The sequence below is a fragment of the Pteropus vampyrus genome, unplaced genomic scaffold, assembly GCF_000151845.1.
Source record: "Pteropus vampyrus isolate Shadow unplaced genomic scaffold, Pvam_2.0 Scaffold869, whole genome shotgun sequence".
Classification (NCBI taxonomy): Eukaryota; Metazoa; Chordata; class Mammalia; order Chiroptera; family Pteropodidae; genus Pteropus; species Pteropus vampyrus.
The window spans coordinates 46,887-61,300 of NW_011889650.1; positions in this window are offsets into that span (position 1 = coordinate 46,887).

Consider the following 14,414-nt stretch of genomic DNA (forward strand, 5'->3'; position numbering starts at 1 on the left):
CTGGGGAGATAACTGCATGTAGTGCCTGTCCCACACTTCCTCACCTTGATTCTAAGCCAGGAGGGCAGGAGCCTTATATTGTTCACGGCAGTATCTCCACCCCTAGGAATATCATAGACACTCAATAAATACCTGTTGAATTAAGTAATTGACAAAGAAATCAGTTTTTTATGATTTCTAGGATCTGATTCTTTTTACTACATCATACTACTTTGTGCCCTAAAGCACTGCGTTCTTGCTCATTTCACGAAGCACGTGGCAAAATTCCCCAAAGAGAGGATACTGCTATATCTTATGCCAGAATCTTGGTCCCAGTGTAGTTTGCACAACTGGATTTTATGTTGGCACATGGTCTACCCATGACTATGACTCTGGCTAATCCATCTCCTTGAAGCTGGCACCCAGCAAGCAGAAGATCCAAGCCCTCGAGCCTGTTCATGGCTGAAGTTCTTAACTGTTTTTCCTTGATTCCACTTTCTTTCCTGACTTATGTGTCCTTTTTAACAGTTTCTTATTTCTTACATTACTTCTCATTTTAAACCCTGCATTCACCCCCCCTGCATCTACAATTGCTTCTCCAGCTTTCATATCCATATGGCAGTGATAAAATTGTCGTGTAGTCTGTCCAGTCTTTTCTGGCTGCCCACAGTAGCTACATTTTTTTTTTTTTTTGGTGAGGCCACAAAATGCCATAAATCCTCTTCAGTGTTGACTCCCACGGCCGACATCCACTTATGTTGACTTAATCCAGACCCCAAGAGGAGGAATCAGACACAATAGGCATTTGATAAATGTTTGTTCATTTGAATTCATTCACAATAGTGGATATAAAATGGGGCCACTGCCTGACTCACACAATCCCTTCAGTGACCATGCTTGTGTTATTCTTCCTTTGGAGGAATTCTCCTCTGTCCTCAAACACATAGTTTCAATGGAATCTACTATTTTCTTGTATCACACACCTCCCTAGTAGTAGTTTGGTCAAGAGAGGGAGAAATTGACTAAAGCTTAATAAAGCATGTAAGCTAGAATTAACCCTAATTGCCTTATCAGGAACGGCCTTGGAAGACTTAGAAAATAGAAGCAGAACTTAGATCCATGATATTGGCTGGTCAAATAATTCCTTCTCCAGTCAAAAAATTAGTCAACCAAGAAAAGTCTTCAATCCATTTTGCTATCACTGTCTATCAGAGTGAAGTATACGTACTCCTTTCTCTTTTTCCCTTTCTTGAATGGGAGTTTTTATTGATATTTTATTGTTTTTGTTTTACTATTATTGGTTATTTTGTGGGTGGTTAAATTTGTCATTTAGTCATAGAGTATATGACCATAAGGAACCATATTTGAATGTGGTCAAGAGGAATAGATGTCATTTTGAGATCTTGGACTTGGAGATGATGCTGTACATATGCATGACCAAGTCTGTGTTGTCTCTCATGGGGGAAATCTAGGAATGTTTATGGACGCATGTGGGAATATTGCATTATTTTTGGTGCTAATGATAATAGGAAGAGGAGTACTTTTACAGACATACCATAGGGAGAAGATATGTATATGCTAGGAAGTCTAAGGGTAAGATAAATTTTTCATAAATTGACATGGCTATTTGGCCTCTATTGATTATCTTAATGGTGACATCTCTGCTGTCACCTCTTCTTTGCAGAAACTGTACCCCAAATACTATCCATGTTTCAAATGAGTGTTTCCATATCCTTACATGACCTTACTAAGCCAGCCACAGGGGTCAGTTGTCAGTTTAGGGAGAGGACACATGTCTCAAGGTAGTCCAATCAGTTTTTTTTCCCCTGAGATTTAAAAAAATTCCTATGATAGCCCTATGTCTAGCTTTATAGGGAAGGATGTCACCACTCAAAAGCAGAAGTGAGACATGGAGAAAAAGATTAAAAGAGAGAAGAAAAAAGAGAGGCGAAGAGAAGGAGAGAGGGGGGAAGAGAAAGAGAGAGAGAGAGAGAGAGAGAGAGACACACACACACACAAAAGAAACAATGGCACGTTCTGACAATAGTCAAGCCCCTGCTTCTAGATCCAGAGTATTGTGGTTATTCCCTTCTGGAAGCTTGGTTGTTCCTTTCTTCATTCATTTTTGTGAACACTTCAGTCTTCCAAAACATACTTCCTTTACCTAGGCTACTTTAAATTAGGTATCTCTTGCCTTACAACCATAACAGTCCACACCAATTTGTAATCCATTATTTGGCAATTAAATTTTTAAAAATTAAAATTAAAAAAAATTAATAGAACAAATTAAGTAGAATATTTTAGTGCATCATATCATATTGCTTTGACATTTGTGTGTGCATGTGCGTGCATGCATGTGCATGCTGGTCACTAGAGGGTCATGTACAAAAAAGTTAGAAAGCTATGGCACTAAAGCATTTGAATCTGTAACTCAGTGGGGTCAATTTAAGAGTGTAAGAAATCAGTCTAGATTGTTTTGTTTTTAATAAGTACTCCAGGTGTGTGGGAGGTGAGAAAAAAAAACCTTGAGAAAGGCTGAGTCAGTAAGTCTGTACTTGAAGCAAAATATTCTCCCAAAAGTGACACTCTGTGGAATAATTTATGCTTATGAATTTAGTGAGGACTGTAAACCAAAAGGCCAGAAAAGAGTTCCTTTCAGTAGTTACAGCTTCACAAGCTACAGAGAAGTTGCAGTTACCCAGGAGATTGGCTTAGTGTGAAACCTCCATAATTATGCAAAATCTGAAGAAGGATCAGAGGAACAGAATCAAGGCAGTGATTATTGCACAATCATAGGAGGACAATGGGAATGCAGCAAGACTCATCTAGAAAATAAAACAAAATATCAGGAGACTTAGTTATTGGAGAGACACCCAAGCTAATTTCTGTTAGTGCTGCGGGAATGACATGAGCCCACTGTTTGTGGAATTCTGCTCCAAAGAGAGGGTTTTCAGGGAGGGATTTAGTCTCTAAATAGGACCTGCTGAGTGACAGTTACAGTTGCTCTATGGCGAAAGATAGAAAATGAATCTGTGCCAAGTTTAGACTAGAGTATGGATACAAGGAGCAGTGTCTCACCTGAAGGGAGAAGTAATTCCTGGCTCTGATCAAATTATCTGGAGGTAAAACACAATCATCATAACAGAAACCAGAATTGTCAGACAGTTTAACTTGAGGGTGGTCGAAACTCTAGAACAGCACTGTCCAATAGCGTTTTCTACGATGACAGGTTCTATGCTGTCGTATACAATAGCTACTAGCCATATTTGACTACTGAGCCCTTGAAATAAGCCTAGTGAGACTAAGAAACTGAATTTTAAATTCCTCTTAAATTGAATTAATTGAAACTTAAGTTGAATAACCACTTGTGGCTCGTGTACTCCATAGTGTACAGCAGAGGCTAGCCCATGAGAGCATCCAGGTGTTTAGGAAGCAGCTACCTGGTGGTGAGTATGAACCCTCCATCTGGAAACAGGGTGAGACAGGTAGAATAGACATGATGGAGAGCTTTGAAAGCAAGCCAACTGTAGGAGAAAGCAAAACCTGCCTGTTTTGCGCACCGCTTACTTCCTACACACTCCTTTTCCTTGAATTCTTACCTATATATTCAGTGAACTCTATTGGGAAATCCCATTCTGCATGATTTGGGCTCAGAGAATTCACAGGAAGGTGTTTGTCTACAGGTTGACTTGGGGAATAAAAGGGGGCAATGCATCCTTCAGGTCTAGGGCTTAGAATTGCAGGAGGAATCAAAAGAATTTTACACAAAGATACGTTAAAGTTTTAGCAAATTGAAACTTTTAGTCAAACCATTAATTTTGCCTTATAGCAGGATTAAATGAAAAAAATAAATTTGTTGAATTATATATTTAAAGAGACATAAGTGGAGCTAAAACAGTGTGTCTAGACATAGCTTCTCACTGGTGTCTAATTCAGATGATGTTGGACATGCTAACTGATTCTAAACAAGTTTCTTATGTTCCCTACAATAAATGGTGTCATTATCCTCCCACAAGTCATCTAGGTGGAAAACTCAAAAACATCATCTTTTTCTTTGTAAAATTTGAAAGATTTTTTAAAAAGTATTGCACATATTTTACTTGTCTGTTATAGAAAAAAAATAAGACACAGTAATCAAAAAGAAGGAAAAAAATCGCTATTGATCCTACTAAACTACAGTTAAATTTTGTTTTATATACCTCCAGTGTTTTTTCCCCTATAATTAATAAGGTCCTTTATACATGCATGCACTCACATATGTACAATGATCACCTAGTATCATTGTAATCTGCTGTTTTTCTCTTGTACTGTAAATAAACAGATATAATTTATTGTGTTTAAAAATATAAATAAATTTACAGAATAAAGTAAAAATATAAATATTTGGATACATTTTTCCATTTGTAATAGCTGCATAATATTTCATTGTATGGATGAACCAGAATTAATTTAGCCATCTCCCTGTTGTTGTACATTTAGGTTTTCTTTTTTCTCCAATATCATCAACGGTGCTCTGTTCAGCATTATTATTGAGATGAGGACCTCGAGCATTTGCTGTCGGAAGTGCTTGTGGGTAGCAAAACAGATCAGGATATCCACTTATTAAATAACCATTGATATATAAAGAATTTGGCTCCTTAACTGTGATGAGCTGTGGCAGATCCCAGCAGACAGAACCCTTCGAGGTGGCTCTCAAAGACAAATATGTACATTTAAGGGCTCTTTAATATAAAAATTCTATGAGGGGACTGGATTATTTTTCCTGGTTTATATTACTATCGTATGCTCTTTCTGTTAACTAAATCAAGAATCAGCTAAAAGTTATATATGACTCCACTGAGTCAGAGAAGTTACATTTTTTATTGGTAATATAAAACTCAAATATATTTTAGTATTTAAAACATTACAAAGGGAATTCAGAAAAATGAGTAGCCATCAGGATGTTTCATGGGCATGTCCATTTTTCAATCCTTTTCCTACGTCCTACTTATTTTAATTAGCAATGGGATGAAATATTAAAAATATATTAGCCCATCAGTTGGGTTTGCCTTTTCATTTGGAATTGCAGGCATATCTACTGAGAATTCTCGGGTGTGACAATGTAATCAGGACTTTAGAACACCGTAGCCAAATGCAATTTATATCAGTGCACAGAGAAAATTGATTGTGATATTATTTATATCATTTTCCTCTGCATTCATTTCTCAATCCATGCATATAAAAATGTTACTTTCTAATTCATGGACTATAGACACCATAGATTATATGAAATTGGTCATACATTTAAGATTTTTAGAATCTTAGGGGAAAATAAAACATGTTCTACATAGTGATCCATTTTAAATAAAAATATCCACATAAAGGGAATTGATGTCCTTTTGTGCTCCCGCTAGGCAGGAATCGGCTTCCTCTATCTTATGCTACATTAGCATGAAGTGCTTGCTGCATACCAGTATGGGGGCATCATCATTAGCAGCAGTATTCATTGGAGAGATGAAGCTGCATCTGAAACCCACATTTGTATTTGTGAACCAGCCTTCCCCTTCCTAGTTCCACATTTTTAAGTATGGCCAAGGGAGTCACAGAAGAGGATTGTGACCTCTGCCTGGGAAGAGTCCCCAAAGGCAGGAAACAGTTTTGCAAGAGATTGTATTAATATAAATGATCAGTTTTCATCAATTCATAGCCTCAAATATGCATTCAAAGATGCACTCAGTTTTTATAACATGAAGTTTTTATGGCAAAAATCTCTTCACTGTTGCATGAAGAAATGGGGCATAAAAGAATCAGCTATATTATTAAAATTGTGCTAGAGATTGAAAAATAAACTATGATAAAATAGGCCCCAATATATGAAAAGGTCTTCTGTGGTCCCTGACCTCAGGGACCCGAAGGTTGGAATGCTTTTTTTTCTTTCTTCATAACAGCTTTATTGAGATACAATTAACATATTATGTAATCCACTTATTTAAAGTATCTGATTTAATGTTTCTCAGTATATTCACAGAGTTGTGTAACCATCACCATCATTGATCTTAGAACATTTTCATTTCCTTAAAAGAAACTCTGCTCTACTAAGTCATCACCCCATCATATCCTCTGGCCCTAGGCAATCACTAACCTACTTTCTATGTAGATGAGTCTTTTATGTACATTTTATATAAATAGAACCATACAATATGTGATCTTTGTCTCTGGCTTTGTTTGCTTAGCATAATGTTTTCAATGTTCACCCATGTTGTAGCACGTATTAGTACTTTTTTTTATTTTTATAGACAAATACTATGGCATTATATGGATATACTGCATTTTGCTTATCAATTCAGCTGATATCTAGGTTGTTTTCACTTTGGACTGTTATGAATAATGATGCTATGATATTTGTCTACAAGTTTATGGGTGGAAATATGTTTTTAATTCTCTATATTTAACATTTCGAGGAACTGCCAAACTGTTCTCCAAAGCACCATTTTACATTCGACAGCAGTGTATGACAGTTCTGATTCTTCCACATCCTCGTCAACACTTGTTACTGTCCATCTTTTTTATTACAGCCATCCTAGTATGAAGTGCTTTCTCATTATGGTTTCAGTTTGCATCTTCCTGATGATGAAGGGAGTACTTCTTAATGAGTAATTAGAAAGAAAGAAGGAGAAAAGGCTCCTGGACATCTGTAGGAAGTAGGGCCATGCAAGGAAAAGTGTATGAGTGGAGCTAGGGCTTGACTCTTTGGGCATGGCAAAATGCTTGACCCAGACATGGAAACACCACTACGGCAAAGATAGAGGGTTAGTTTTGTCTCGTTTTGTAAGTTTTGTTTTGTTTTGTTTCATAGCGATACCAGTGGGGATAAGAGGTTCTAGGTGAATTTTCTAAAACTATATGGTCCAAAAATAAATTGGTAGAGAAGAAATTGGTCAAAATGACAAATTATTTGAGAAGATGGATTATTTGAAACAATTAATTGAATAAAATGAGAATTTCCAGTCAGTGATATGGCAATACAGAATAATGGCTCTGAAGTCTTATTGCTGCTTCAGGGGTTGGAGAGATTTTAATGGAAAGGACAAGATGAGCTCAAGGATCAATTCAAGGTCTAACAACCTGTGAATAAATGATAAAGCTTTTGACCATCATTAAAATCTCTCCCCGCTATGTACATCTATTAGATTGGATACATTTTTTTCAGCTTGGGAGTGACTATTGGTTTTCATTTCTCTGTACTTAGTACATATATAAACTTTGCAAAATTGTTTGCTTTGGGAAAAGGGACCAGTTTTGCCACAGCTTTAAAAAAGCCATTAATGATAGCAGATGTGAAGTTAGTGTTATGGTTTCTCTCAGCTCTGAACTAGGCCTCGGATGTATCTAATCTGCAACAAAGATCACAGCTCTTCTTTGAGTTTAACTAAGTGTACCTTCATGTGTAACATCTGTTTCCAGTATCCTTTTGATGAAACAGAATATTGCTAACACTAAAGTTGTATGCCTGTCAGGGGTCTGGATCTTCTTTTATTTTTATCACTGCCTTCAATCAAGTTCCACAAAAATACAATTTAACCTAATTTTCATAATTTTATCCATATCTATGCTGATATTTTCTGTTTCTTTTTATGAGTATCAGACTATTGAAGAAGTTTCCATGTTTTTAAAATTTCAGTATCTTTCTCACTATGTAGATGAATAGAAAAGCCAAACTTTTGTAAAATTTCAGTTTGTACATTTCCTTTGGAGAACTATGAGAGAATTTGGCTGTTTCTGGCACCTGATTTGCATATGCATTCTGTGCTTTTCTTTTTTTTTTCCAATTTTTGAAAAGAGAATCAGAGTCTATGCTTTCAGGGACCAAAATGTCTTATGAGAAAGAGAAAGATGGAAATAAAGTAGATAATCTATATATCTTGAATACAAAAAGTTTTAAAAGTAATAATTATAATACATACTATTTATTGATTACTACCTATATACCAAGTATTGTATTAAACACTTTCTTTATATGCATTATATATTTTGTTTTGTTTTGTTTCATTTTCTTAGAATATTTACGTTTGATTTTATTGGGGAATCTGTAATTATTTTTAACATGGCTCTTTGTATAATAAACATTCTATTTTTCATTCAAGTATAAAATGCTTATTTATAAAAATTAAAAACACAAAGGCAAGAAGTAGGAAAAAATCAGCTGTTGTATGCATTTTTTTCTTGAGACAACAGTAAAAGGTAGCCACTCTCATTATCCTCCTTTTAAAGATGAGAAATTGAGGCTTACAGGAGTTAAGAAACTTGCCGAATTAAGAAATATAGCTTGTAAATAGCAGATCTGTGATTTGAATCCAGGTTTTATCTAAATTTGAGACCTGACTGAATTGAGGCATCAATGTATAATCAGATTATTCTGCCATCAGACAAGAACTACATAATAAAAGCATAAACGGGGAGAGTCTAACTTGGCTTGGGGGCATCATGGAAGATGAGAGAATGAGGAGACCTCAGAGCTGGTCTTAAAAGATGTGTGTACGTCACTGGGCAGAAAGCAAGAGCTGGCTCTGTGGTTCCCTCAGGCCACTGCGGATGAAGGGACTGTGCAGTCCTTGAAGCTGTTATTACAAGCAGCTAGCTGGCAGCACTGCTATAAGCCACAGGGTCTGCATGGGTAAAAGCCCGGGGATCAGAGTGACCATTGCACATCAGAGAGTTGCAAGTGGCCAGTACGTATATAAAATTGAGAAGGAAAGAGAGAGAAGAGGTTAGAAAACTAGGTTGGGCTAAGGCTTAAGTACAGCCCTAAGGGGCTAGTATTTTAGTGTGGAAATTGGGTGACAGAAGACCAGAGGCATATAGACTCCTTAGGTAACTATGGTAGGGTCTGGGTGTGGTAGGGGGAGAGGAAACTGATTTGAGATTTGGTGACTGGTTGAGAGTGGCAGTATGTCAGGCTTGGGAGAATTTACAATTCAGATAATGTCCCTCAGCAAAGCATCGCCATTAGATCCCTGCCCCTCGAGTCCCCTCTGCTGTGACCTGGGATGGAGCGTTAAGCACAGAGATTCTCCTATCTCAGGATGAGTATTCCAGTGCATTAAAGATTCTAATCTTGATTCCACCATGTATTAATCGTGTAATCTCAGATAATGCATTCATTTCCTCCAGCTGCTGTAACAAGGTACCACACTGCTGGGTAGCTTAAATACAGACATTTACTTTCTCACAGTTCTGGAGGCTAGAAGTCCAAAACCAAGTTGTCAGCTGGTTTGGTTTCTCTGAGGGCTGTTAGGAAAGGACATGTTCCAGGTATTTCTCTTTGGCTTATAGATAGCCATCTTCTCCCTGTGTCTTCGTATTATCTTCTTTCTATTCAGGTTTGTGTCTACATTTCTCCTTTTTCTAAGGGTACCACTCATATTGTATTAGGGCCCATGCTAGTTGCCTCGTTTTAACTTAATTACCTATGTAAAGACTCTGTCTCCAAATAGTCACATTTTGAGGTAGTAGGGGTTAGGACTCCATTACATAAATTTGAGGATGAGAAGACACAATTCATCCCAGGAAAAGTAAGTTACCTGTAGTAGATTCTGGTGTTGTCCTGGCTAGTTCCCCTTAACCGACTGGTCCACCCATCTCCGAGTTATGTGAGTGCTTGGGCTAATGGCTCATATATGTAACCAGCTCTTGAGAATTCTTCTTGACTAATGAGAGTTGTCTGGCCAAGAGATGCCTGGGAGGTTAACCTCCCACCTCTGGGGATGGCAAATGACTGACTTCTGGGTTGGGGTCTGCAAAAGCCCTGTGGCCCTCTTATTACGAGATGGAATAACTCTATGGTGTAATTTAGACTCCAGAGTTTATGTTGCTCCCCAGCCTCCCATCCATGTATACACCCCATGTATTAAACCCAAACTACACTTTACCTGGGACCATATGCTTCTTCAGTTCTTTCTTATTCCTGCTTTGTTTCTATCTCTACCATACAGGTTTTGCCTGAGGAGCACACTCACAAAAAATCACCTTGACCTAAATTGCTATCTCAAGTGCTGTCCATGGAACCCACCCTCAGATATTACCTAATCTTTCTATGCCCCATTTTCCTTATCTAGCACATAGTAAATAGTCAATAAATGTTAGCTATCATTTCTATTATTGATACGGTATCTAATTTGGTATTAAATCTATAGCAAAGCATTATATAATGGTGGTATATTGTAATGCATCATAGTGAAGAGAAATATTGATTCTTAATCATATTTTTGTAGCCCAGGGATTCTGCCTTGGGGAAGTTTGAGTCAATCATAGAGACCTCATACTTTGAGAGGATCCCAAAGTTCCTAGCTAAAAGGGTTCATGCTATATAAAGATATTTACATGTATATTGAAACTGGATGTTGGGGTTTCAGAGAGCTGAGCATGGTCTACAGCAACCAGTCTTAGAGAAAATGATAGATTCTTTTTAAATGGAGATTTAAATAACTAAATGGAGATTTAAATAATTTGGAGATCTCCAAATTATTAGGAAGGTACGTTACAGTGAGCTGGAATTGCTGCAGTACCAAGTGCAGCTGTGAATCAACAAAATATGGATGATAACAAATCCTGTTTCAACTATTATCTAATGTGACCGTAAGGAAACTCCAGTTTTACAAACAAATAAAAGTCATCTACATATTAAACAAGTCATTCATCACAACTGAGTAGGATTTTCCCCAAGAATACAAGGATAATGTAGTATTGAGACATTTACAATGTGATACTGAGCAGCTGCTGCAAGAGACCCAAATCAAGAAAATAAAAAGGTTTATAGGTTGTTTTTTTTAACCATTAAAATACCTGAGAAAACACATTCCTACAAGTTAGAAAGCCTATCTTATAGAATAAAAGAATGCCAATGAAAATATAGGCATGGAATTTTAATTTGCTTACAGGCAAAACTGAGAAGGAGTAACAACATAAAGATCATCTTTTAAGCTGGCGTACCGATTTAAATTTTGAAGTTAGGTATGATGGCAGTAACATAAGAGCTAACATAAATTGTTCCAAAAAGAAAAGCCATATCATTAACCTAGCAGATGTATGAAGTCATTATGTAGCATTCAGCACCCACTCAACACCTACTTCAATGCCCGGCACATAACATATACTCTGTTAATATTTGTTGAATTAATACTTAATTGTCTCATAAGAAAAAAGGGGAAAAAAACCTTTAGAAGGAAATTTGTTTTATAAGGCTATTTCCACAGGTCTGAAACTAACGGCCAACATTATATTAATATGTTAATTTTCAAAATATTCCAGCTCTCATGGTTTAGAAGGTCAGGAAATAATACCTCTCCTGCCTTCCCCTCTTTAGCTCTGAGGAGAGGAACACACACACACACACACAGAGGGGCAGAGAGAGAGATCAGAAACAGAAGAGAGAAATGTCAGCTTCATTACTGATTAAAGCTCTATTAAAGGATGTGGCTTATGTATGCAGCTAATTGGGCTTACTCTCACTTTCTAAAGTGGACACACTCCTCTCAAATTACAGGCATTCTGGAGGAGGCTAATGGATGGGCAGTAGAGCTTTACCACAATGGCCGAGGATGAAGACCAAAATTCATACTCTGTAGACAGGTACATCCTAAGGAAGGAACTGGAAGAGTATAGGACTGAGCCTTGTGTGCCCATTTAGTTCTCTTAAATTAATCAGATAAGTATCTTTTCCTTACCTGAGAACTAGGAAGTGAAACAGAAGAAAAAGTGAGGAGGTAGAAAGTTGCTGAAAGTGTCACTCTAATGGAAGCATGGGGAATGGAGAATAAGTGATCCCTCTAGCACTCGCCATCATCATTATCCGTCTATTAGCAAGTGTAGTTGGCTCTAACTCCAATGTATATGTTCAATCTGATGACTTATTTCTATCCCACAATTATCACTGTAATATAAACCACTGATCTCCTGCATGGAATAAGAAAATTGTTTTCAAACTGGCAGAGCTTCCACACAGTTATGTAGTTTGTGCACTGAATTAGTCCATGGATTCTGAGGTACCCAGTGGGGTTGCACAGTGCACAACCTGGACAACTATATGTGATAACTCTGCATAACTAGTGCCTATGATGTGCTAATTTAGGCTAATATTTTTTGCTGGGGATACAGTGATAAACAAAGCAACATCTGGTCATGGAGCTTATATTCCAGTGGAGGTAGAGACAAACATGTATATAAGTTAACACATTGATTTCAGATAGTGACAGCTGCTATGTTAATTTTAGATGGTGGCAAAGACTATGAAAATAGCACTGGAATAAGGTTTAGTCTTCTATGGAATGATTGAAGACTCTGTAAACTGTCCTTGGGAATGGGACTGGATCTTGGTGTTAATTCAGACTCTACAATAAGCTAAAAATGCTGAGCAAAAACAGTCTGGAAGGACAAGGGAGATTGATTTCCAAGAGGCCATTGCTCCATTGAGGGAACCACTCTTCCCTTAGGAGACAGAGGTTAATTTTTATAGGGTGGGTGCTGGATGTTAATAGGTGTATTACAAATGTTTTATTTCCAGAAAGTGAGAAAATACATGTGCTTGTATTTTAACCTGTAGAATATTTAGATATGGACCTCTCAAATTTAAAGGTTTACAGGGGACAGGCAGGTAATTTAAATGTGTGGAGTAAGCAGAGGAGCAAGAAAGAGATAATGCATGGTCCTATTTAAAGGGCAGTCATTAGTAGTTCAGCTTCTCCTAATAAATGCCACATGGAAATATTATTCCAGCATTGCCAAATATTCTTATTTTTCGAGAGATGCTAGAAATCTTATTTTTATGTGAAACTTCTGGATTTTTTAGATGTTATTTCTTAAGAAATAAACTATGTAGATTAAACAATAGACTTTCAAGCTGAGGGCAAGCCATTTTGACCTCTAAATCAGACCAAAAAAAAAAAAAAACAAAAATCTCTTTTATTTGGAAAACTAAACATTATTTGTTCTCTCTCTCTCTCTCTCTCTCTATATATATATATATATATATTCTAAGAAGGTTGTTTGAAGAATGTTCTTTATTTTTATGCATTTTGTTCTAACAGCATTCCATGTCCTAAGTCTAGAACCCTCTGAAATAAAGATCTATCATGTATATTTCTATTTAATCTCTAGGTACTAAAAAAGAAGCAGATGATCTTCAGAAACTGATTCTGTAAAAAAGAAAAATATAAATAGGGACTTGAATAGTTCCCTGATTTTTTACTAAGTCTACTAGAGTTAGCTATTTTGCCCTTCAAAATGACTTATTGAGGTGCCTTGAGCTACTAGCTATAGAGTAGACAATTCAGATGCCACCATTGGGTTCTTACATCTACGTTTGATGTGAAAGGGACTCCATAACTGGAATCATACAGAGAACACGTGGTGTGGCTATTATATTTTCATACTGAAAATTTAATATGATTCAATATTACTACTAAAAACCTCTTTCCATACATGAACACACACATATGTTAAATTGTTAACTAAATTTAAAAACACAAAAAGCACCTCCGATAAATATTTGACTACAAGAGATATAATTATTTTCTGAGCATTAAATATATGGTTTTCAAACATTTTCATCTATTTGAACCATTATTATAACATGTTTTGATAGATTTGAGAATGGAAAAATACAAGATATTATATTCTAACTGGGACTTTAAAATCTCTGAAAATTCAAAGTCAAATCCCATCATTAATATATTCTGTTTGCCTCAGTACAAAGACACATGTTCTATCTGAATCACGCCATTTCATGATGTTCCTAGGACTTGAAAAAAATGATATTAGCTTTCTCTATATCTTTACAGAGAAATGCACAGAAATTCTTCAATGATTACTGTGATATTTATTGGTGTCATCTACACTACTTTATTTATATAACTTGATAAGCTTTCTTGACTAACAGCAGAAGAAAAAAACAAATCAGTGTTTCTGTTAGTAGGTCAGGTCCTTATTGAATTGGTTTGTCCAAAGGCTGTTGCTAAACTTACAAAGCAGAGTCTATGTGATATGATGCAAAAACATATTTATAAATATCAAAACAGAATAAAGAATGAGTTTCTGTGAGTGAACGTAAGTAATATTTAAGGATGATTTTTCAGAATTAAAAAGAATCATCCATGTATCACTGTCACTTTACTCAGAATATCTAAAGGAACTTGGGTTTCATTATTTTAAGAAGTCAGTACAAAAAGAGATGTTTTAAATAATTAAAATCATGCTTGTGTCAGACAGTAAATAACATATCTTTTCCAGTATTGTTCTCTAGCAGGATCTGATTATGTAATTTATAACTGTATTTATCTAAATTATGTGATTCTTATGAAATTTACAAAATGCATTATTTTAGATATCCTTTACTTAGGATTAACAGCATCCAAAGGTACCATGCTATTGATAGAGCCACACACGTTGGAAGGGTATGGGGT